This window comes from Silene latifolia, chromosome 4 (assembly GCF_048544455.1).
Source record: "Silene latifolia isolate original U9 population chromosome 4, ASM4854445v1, whole genome shotgun sequence".
Classification (NCBI taxonomy): Eukaryota; Viridiplantae; Streptophyta; class Magnoliopsida; order Caryophyllales; family Caryophyllaceae; genus Silene; species Silene latifolia.
Window position 1 is genome coordinate 25359805 of NC_133529.1, and position 9462 is coordinate 25369266.

Here is a 9462-nt window from a genome sequence, read left to right on the forward strand (position 1 = left end):
CTCTCATAGGAATGATGGGGTTCAAATCCCATCAACTACATTAAATTTTAAATACCTTTATAACAATAGCTTTACAGTAAAAAAAACATTCATTCCGGAGTAGGGGTTCGAACCCACACCGACCAGGAGTAATTGCCATCCATTTACCAAGACACCCCAAGAGGCACGTGCTCTCGCGGGCCCTTACGTAGGTCCGCCACTGCTGGCCAGGCCTATTTTGCCAAGCCCTAAATCGGTATATTTAGAGGGCGCTCAGGTTTAGTGGTGGACGCAGGATTTTGAAGGTTGGGCAGAATTTTTTTCTAGTCATTTTCACGTGATATAACTTCTGCCTATATAATTTATCTTGGTCGAAATCCTATTACCTGGTCTTCTCGAAAGCAACGGGTGCACATTGGCACGATCTACTACTGAAGCCGAGTTTCGTGCCATTGTTTGTTGGAGTATGGTGTTGCTCCAAACTAAAATGTGATAATATTGTCTCGCATAGAAAGAATAGTGGGGGAGTCTTATCCTTATATATGGATGTGCTTTATCTAGTGTTAACTAGACTATAGTGGAGAGACTATAGTCTCCCCATGCGCACGCCGTCGTCGCCGTCCGGATCGACTCGAGACATGTGCACGGTGCGATGTGGCTACGTTTTTGCTCCGAGTCCAAACTATTTCCTCGGATTTTAGCTGTTGGAATTCTAGTCTTTGGAACATTATTACATAATAATAATCATACTTAATTTACGATTTTATTACAATTGATTACTGGTTTTATGGCCATTAATCTTGAGATCTTTTGGTATCCAATGTGACTCTTGGAGCCTATTTTCCTGTCTATAAATTGCACTAACTTTCACACTTTTACTGCATAAGAAAATACACAAACATCTCTTCTCTTCTCTTCTATATTCTGTCTTACTGAGAACAATTCCTACTTCCGTCTGTGGAGTGCACCATTGTGCGGAAGGAGGCGTTAAGCCTGGAGTTGGTGACCAAGGAACCCAAGAAGCACCTGTGTGGGGGCCGGTTTAACTGACTTAGGGTAGTGTTCTTACACGATGTCTCGATTAAGGGTATTTTCGATCAGTTAGGTTCATATTTCTTATATTGTTAACACTTTGAGTGGGTTTATGCTCTTTTTCTCGACATTGATATCTTTCTGTCTCACCCTTCTGTTCTTTATTATGATAACTTAAGTGTAACACATAACTTAGATAATTTTATCTTTCATCCTAGTATCACTACAAAAAAAAGGTTTCATTGCGACAGACACATAGTCCGTAGCAAATAAAATACCGCGACGGACCGTGCGACGGATCCCATATTCTGCGACGGAAATTCCGTAGCAGCCAAATCTCCTAGACCGCCAATTTTTCTGACATGGCGGGAAACATTGCGATGGAAATTTCGTCGCAATAATAAAATAACAATAAACCCTGCGACGGAATTTCCGTCGCTACAATAAAATATTATTTTTCCTGCGACGGAAATTCCATCGCAGTCTCTTTTTAATGTCCCCCTTTACAGCTCACATCACACTGGATTTTTAATATTATTTTAATGTTGCGAATTTATTATTATTATTTTATTGTTGCGACGGAAATTCCGTCGCGGGGGTTTTTATACACGGGTGACAAACCCGTCTCCCTCATATATCACTCCTCAATTATTTTTACCCAAATCTTTTCCAAAAACCCCTAAAATTCCTACGACAATCACTCCCACCACCACCCTACTCCGCATATCTCTCCTCCTCTTTCCCCTTTCCCCTTTCCCCTTTCCCTTTTCCCCTTTCTTCTCCTTTTCCCTTTCCTCTTTTCTGCCGCCTGCCGCCGCTCCTCCCTCCCCTTATCTCCTTGTCTCACTTAATTTAATATAAGGTTTGTTTAATTTATTTCATTATTTTGATTAATTAGGGTTTATGGTTTTTATTTTGATTAATTATGATTAGGTTAGGATGCTTAGTATTATTAGGATAGTTTAGTTTAGTTGAAAGCCAATTTAGGATAGTTTAGTTTAGTTGAAAGCCAATTTAGGATGTTTAGTATTATTAGGATAGTTTAATTTAGTTGAAAGCCAATTTAGGATGTTTAAATCAATTTTATGATGCTTAGTTTAATTAAGTTTAGGATTGTTAAAATAAATTAGTTTAATTAATATCCAATTTAGGATGTTTAGGATTATTAGGGTAGTTTACTTTAGTTAAAAGTCAATTTAGGATGTTTAAACCAATTTTAGGATGCGTAGTTTAATTAAGTTTAGGATTATTAAAATGATTTAGTTTAATTAAAGATAATTAGGATATTTAGGATTATTAGGGTAGTTAATTTAGTTTAATTAAAAGCTAATTTATGATGTTTAAACCAATTTTAGCATGCTTACTCTACTTTTGCTTAGTTATATATGGTTTATTAGTAATTATTAAGTTTGTTTTGATAAGTTGTGTACATTTGTGTCATGTGTATTTTTTTTACAAATATTAATTCATCTTATGCCTGTGTTGTGATTGTTAATATATTTTTGACCTAGTACCCGTTCAGGGATTACACATTAGGTGTAATTCTTGAATAATCCCCGTTTTGGGACGGTCTTTGAATCATTTATGCCATTTAGATGGTAAATACTCATTTTTTTCTTGATTGTTATGAGACAAAATTTGGTTAACATTTCCTTTAATGTTCTCCGAGTACATATGTAGAGTGAGAATTCATTCTAAATAATGTATTTAGAGAACTGTAAGGAAGTGCTGCCGAATTTTTGTCTCATTACAATCAAGAAAAAAATGGGTATTTACTAATGGTATGAAAAATTCAAAGATGGGTTTAGGTTGGAGAGATAAGGACCCCAATACATAAAGTATTTTTTTGCAGGTTATGGTTGTTGTTGTTGGTGGTGGTGGTGATGGTGGTGGCGTTGTTGTTGTTGTCGTCCTAAGAATATGTTTATGAATGCTCTTACCATTTTTATTAATAATTTTTATTTACTAATATATATTTAGATTTGCAATGAAGAGATTAGAACGAAACTGGATGTATGAAAGGTTGGATTCCAATAAAAAATTAAGGAAGTAATTCGTAATAGGTGTTGATAAATTCATTGATTATGTTAAGCAACAAGACGAATTCATTAAATTAAAGAAATTAGGTGTCCATGTAGTAAGTGCAAAAATAAAAAGTATTTAGTTGAACAAGAAGTACGAAAACACCTTGGTCTAAAGGGTTTTTGTGACAACTATTATGATTGGGTGTGTCACGGAGAGAAATTCCCCGTTGAGGGAGAGGAAATTGCAATGCCCTCTGACAATCCTTATAGGGATATGGTAGAGGATGCGTTGCGCGATAGCATTGATCAAATTAGGGAAGAAGCTCTTAATGCCGAGGTGGTTGATAAATCTCCAAATCCCAATATATTAGCCTTTTTTCAAATGTTAAAACGTGCCGAGCAACCTGTCTACGAGGGATGTCGACTCTCATTGCTACAGTCGGCTGCAAGGCTTGTCACTTTGAAATATGAATTCAACTTAGCCCATAAATGTGTAGATGGTTTCACGTCACTCATGGGAGACCTTCTTCCTCAAAATCATATTTTGATGCGTAACTTCTATGAAACCAAAAATGTTCTCAAAGCTCTTCAACTTCCTCATGAAAAGATAGATGCATATTTTAATGGATGTATGCTTTTTTGGATGGACAACGCTCTTCTTGACAAGTGTAGAAAATGTGGTAGAGCTAGGTACAAAAGTGCAAAGAATGCAAATGGCAAAAAGGTCCCCGAAAATTTCTTAAATTATTTCCCAATAGGGCCACGTTTGCAACGAATTTATGCCACAAAAAACCTCGCGGAACAAATGCATTGGCATTATGAAAAACCCCGAGTTAGTGGGACAATGTCTCATCCAAGTGACAGTGAGGCTTGGAAACATTTTGATCATCTTCATCCTTCTTTTGCATCTGAGCTGTGACACCCCCATACTCCAAATGCCTTACCAGGACCACTCAGGTATAAAGATATCACCATCTCGGTTTTCCAAGGCAATGATAATCAAAAGACAATAAAGAAACAATATTTAAATAGAATAAAGTTTAGTGAATACAATCCAAAACCAACTGATGAAATACGGTTACATGTTCCTAAACCAAATGTCTAACAACTAAACAAAAGGTCTGACAAACTACTCAACTACAGCGGAAGACTCTATCATCTCGTGGTGACACATCCTAGCTAGCCCACATGTCTCGAGTAATACCTGCTCAACAACTGCTCACCATCCCCGAATGAATCACCATAGTTTTTCAAAAGAAAGACGGGGTCAGTACTAATCACACAATCATATATATAATTACAATAAGACAGAAACCAACACATCTCAATCGTCACATAACCCAAACTCCATAATCAACTCCTCATCACTGACTACACACTAAAGTGTGTAGCCCGCCGAGTACCCATCGCGCAAGGTAACTCAACTCCGCCAGTGGGGGACCGCAGCCGTTCCCACCTAAGCCTCGCTCATACCATAGAGCGAATAACCCAAATCCATTAATGTGCACATCCCTTCTGTGGCGGGTTCCACAGAAGGCGAATAATGGGCGTGAAGCCACTCCCGCAAGTGACTCCACTCAGCCGGGGACGCACCCCGAAGAACACAGACAGATACAATCAATCACAACCATCAACAGTAACCAATTCCAACAACCGTCACAACACGAGTATGATACTATACAACAATCACAACCAACAATCAACACATTATGTGACTAATACTGAGTAGGGAAACCCTACCTGGAATGCAACACACGCAGACAATCTCAACAGCTGTATCAAAAAGCCTATTCTACGAATCCTCCTCCAAACACATCATCACATAATCACTAACCATACAAAAACTAACACAAATCCCCAATCCCCCAAATTAGGGTTTAAACAAACTTGACTAAATACTATAAAATCGTTACGTAGATCTTACCCTCGATGCAAGGATCACAAGGATGTAAAGAACGATGAAATCCGACCTCTCAAGCTCCGGGATTTGTCAATAACACGGATGAATGCAAAGAACGTAACTTGAATCTCTTTTCCAATGTGATTAGGTTTGTAAAAGTGTATTATGAAGATGACGGAAAGATTTATATATTAATCCGTGTTATTAACAAAACCCGACAAAACATTACCCGTAAACCGAGCTACTCGATCGAGTAACTGACGTACTCGATCGAGTGCCACTTACTCGATCGAGTGCCCAGGCTACTCGATCGAGTACCCTACAGGCAGAATACTGTTTTAAAAATCAAAACACCCTTACTCGACAGAGTAAGGTCCACTCGATAGAGTACCTAGAGACTCATAAAACCGTAGTATTACAGTCTTCCCTCCTTAAAAAGAACTTCTTCCCCGAAGTTCAAACCACAACGAAGAAAAGACATACTACCATACTCCCGACACAACAACCAAAACAAAACTCAACACAAAACATGTTACCTACCAAACTCAACCCGACTCAAACCACTACTAACTATACCGACACAACACAAAAAGGTGTAAAAACTCTTCGCAATCATCTCCTACCCTCCTAAAAGAAACAAGGTTACGTCCCCGTAACCATACATACCTGATAAAAAAGGAAAGGGTAACGCTCTCTCATGGCCTCCTCTGCCTCCCATGTAGCTTCCTCAACCTCATGATTAGACCAAAGGATCTTAAGCAAGACTGTCTCACCATGTCTAGTCTTCCTAACCTTCCGGTCAAGAATCTGCTTAGGCACCTCGAGGAAAGACAAGGACTCATCTAGCTCTATGCTCTCTGCCTCTAACACATGTGACAGATCACTCACATACTTGCGCAGCTGAGATACATGGAACACGTTATGTACCCTATCCAAAGAAGACGGTAAAGCCAAACGATAAGTAACCTCTCCAACCCGGTCTAGGATCTCATATGGTCCTATGAACTTATAACTTAGCTTGCATTTCTTCCCAAATCTCATAACCCCACGCATAGGAGACACTTTCAGAAGAACCCTGTCCCCAACCTGAAACTCTATATCCCAGCGATGTAGATCTGCATAACTCTTTTGCCTGTCCTGAGCTGCTCTCATCCTCTCTTTGATCATCTTAATCTTCTCAACCATCTCATGTACCATCTCTGGTCCTAAAACCACAGTCTCAGCACTGTCGTCCCAACAAATCAAACTCTTACATCTCCTCCCATATAAATCCTCAAATGGCGCTATGCCAGTACTAGTGTGATAGCTGTTGTTGTAAGAAAACTCAATCAAATCCAACCTATGTTCCCAGCTACCACCAAAATCCATCACACAAGCTCGTAACATATCCTCAAGAGTCTTGATTGTCCTCTCTGTCTGACCATCTGTTGCAGGATGAAATGCTATACTCATCTTCAACGTCGTTTCCAAAGATTCCTGCAACTCTTTCCAAAACCTTGAAATAAACCGCGCATCCCTATCAGATACTATGTCTTTAGGCACCCCATGTAACCTTAGCACATTCTTCCGATAGGCCGTAGCTAATTGTGCCTTAGTTCATGTATCTTTCATTGGCACAAAATGAGCTGACTTGGTCAGTCGGTCCACTATTACCCATATCATGTTGTTACCCTGTTGACTCTTTGGAAAACCCACGATAAAATCCATAGAAATGGATTCCCACTTCCACTCAGGTACCTCAAGAGACTGAATCTTACCTTGTGGTCGTCGCTTTTCCCCTTTAACTCTCTGGCATGTCAAACAACGGGACACAAACTCACTGTTTTTCTTCATCCTGCATCACCGTAACGTCTTCTTTAAATCCTTGTACAACTTGTCACCACCTGGATGTACCGAGTATGGTGTACAATGTGCCTCTGTCATGATTGTGTTTTTCAGCTCCTCATCATTAGGGACACACCACCTCCCATCAAACCTCAAACTACCATTGTTATGAATAGAGAATCTAGACACTGTCCCTTTCTCTACCCCAGCTCTCCACTTCGCCATCTTAGGATCCAACACCTGTTTACCTCGAATATCATCATAAAGATCAGGCTGTACTGTCAAATCCCCCATGGCATCCCCTTTCTGGATCATATGTATCCCAAACTTCCTAACCTCATCTCTCAACCTCATCAAGGATATGGCTGTGCACAAGGAATGTACACTCTTCCTGCTCAAAGCATCTGCAACTACATTGGCTTTTCCTTCATGGTAGATAATATCCATGTCATAATCGCTAATCAACTCCATCCACCTCCTCTGTCTCATGTTCAACTCCTTTTGAGTGAAGATGTACTTGAGACTCTTGTGATCTGAAAATACCTTAAAGGTCGCCCCATAAAGGTAATGTCTCCAAATCTTGAGAGCAAACACCACTGCACCCAACTCTAGATCGTGTGTAGGATAGTTCTCTTTATAAGGCTTCAATTGCCAAGAAGCATAGGCAATGACTTTACCGTTCTGCATCAACACACATCCCAACCCATTCTTTGAGGCATCTGTATAAACCTCACAGTTCTCACTCCCTTCAGGCAATGCTAAGATTGGAGCTATGGTCAAATGCTCCTTTAATGTTTGGAATGCCGTCTCACAACTCTCATCCCAACGAAACCTGTTCTCTTTCCTCATCAAAGTCGTCATAGGTCTAGCAATCTTGGAGAAATCCTTCACGAACCGTCTGTAGTATCCAGCTAAACCCAAGAAACTTCGATCTCGCCTACATTCTTTGGTGCTTCCCACTTGGTAATCGCCTCAATCTTTGCGGGATCCACGGCTACCCCATCCTTAGAGATCACATGCCCCAGAGAGGCAACTTTCTCTAACCAGAACTCACACTTGGACAACTTAGCATACAACTCATGCCCCCTCAAGGTCTGCAACACAATCCTCAGATGTTCCTCATGTTCCTCCTTAGTCTTGGAGTAGACTAAGATGTCATCTATGAAAACCACCACGAACTTGTCCAAAAACTGACTGAAGACTCTGTTCATCAAATCCATAAACACAAAGTGCGCATTAGATAACCCAAAAGGCATCACCACATACTCATAATGGCCATACCTCGACGTAAAAGCTGTCTTTGGTATGTCCTCATCTCGAATCTTCACCTGATGGTACCCTGATCTCAGATCAATCTTGGAAAAGACCGTTGCACCACTCAACTTATCAAACAGGTCATCTATCCTTGGCAAAGGATACTTGTTCTTCATCGTCACTCGGTTCAGCTCCCTGTAATCTATGCACATCCTCAAACTCCCATCTTTCTTTTTCACGCAAAGAACTTATGCTCCCCACGGTGATACACTAGGTCTAATGTATCCCTTCTCTATCATATCATCTAACTGCTTCCTAAGCTCCTCCAACTCCTTAGGACCCATCCGGTACGGTGCCTTAGAGATTGGCCCCATCCCCGATTTCAGTTCCACACTGAAATCTATCTCCCTCTTCGGCGGCAACCCCGGAATCTCCTCTGGAAAGACATCTGAAAACTCCCCCACAACTGGTATATGATCAACTGTCGGACTCTCTATCCGGTCATCTCTTACATGGCACAAGATCATCGGGCACCCCTTCCTCAGATAGGACTTCAAGGTCACAGCTGCAATCAACTTAACTTTGGGTTTGACAACAAACCCACGATAAGACACACTAATGCCCTTAGGACCTCTCCGAGACACTTTCTTTTGATGACAATCTATCTTTGCTTTGTACTTCCCTAACCAATCCATCCCGACTATCATCTCAAAACCGTCTAAAGGAAACTCCAGCAAGTCTACAGGTAGATCAACTTGCCCAACTATCATAGATACATCCCTAAACAACCTCCCACATGTTACTGGACTCTCCCGAAGGTATAAAAACTTTCTCATTTGGACTCATACTCTCTCAAACCCAATCGTATAACATGACTCAAGATACAAACGACTGAGACGCCCCCGAATAAAAAAAAACAAAGATGTAAACACCATTAACAAAAAAAGTACCAGTGATAACATGTGCGTCGTCCTCAGCTGCTTGTTTCTCCATCATAAACAGCTTTCCACTGGTCTTCTGCCCACCTCCCTGGACAGTACTGGCAGAGGTAATCGGCTTAGCACCCGACCCCTGGTTGTTGTTGGTGTTCGTAGCTGGCTTCTGATAAGAACTACCGCCAATGCGGTTACCTCCCCCATTGTTGCTCTGACCTCCCCGGTTGTTCCATGACCCAGCTGGTCTGTTACTCGCAAAACTCTGTGTCGGCCCCTGAGAAAAGCTCCCCTGTCCCGGCCTCTGGTAACCCCCGCTCACCGCACTGGTGCACTCATGTCTCTTGTGGCCTACACCGCCACAGTTAAAACAGGTCAGCCCATAGCTGCCGCTACTGTTCCCACGACCATGCCCATAAGAAGCCCCTGTACTAAACCCCGAGCCAGATAAATATACTCTAGCCTGAGTGTGGTTGCCTTTCTTGTAGCTAGATTGGCCACCACCCTCGCTCTCAGC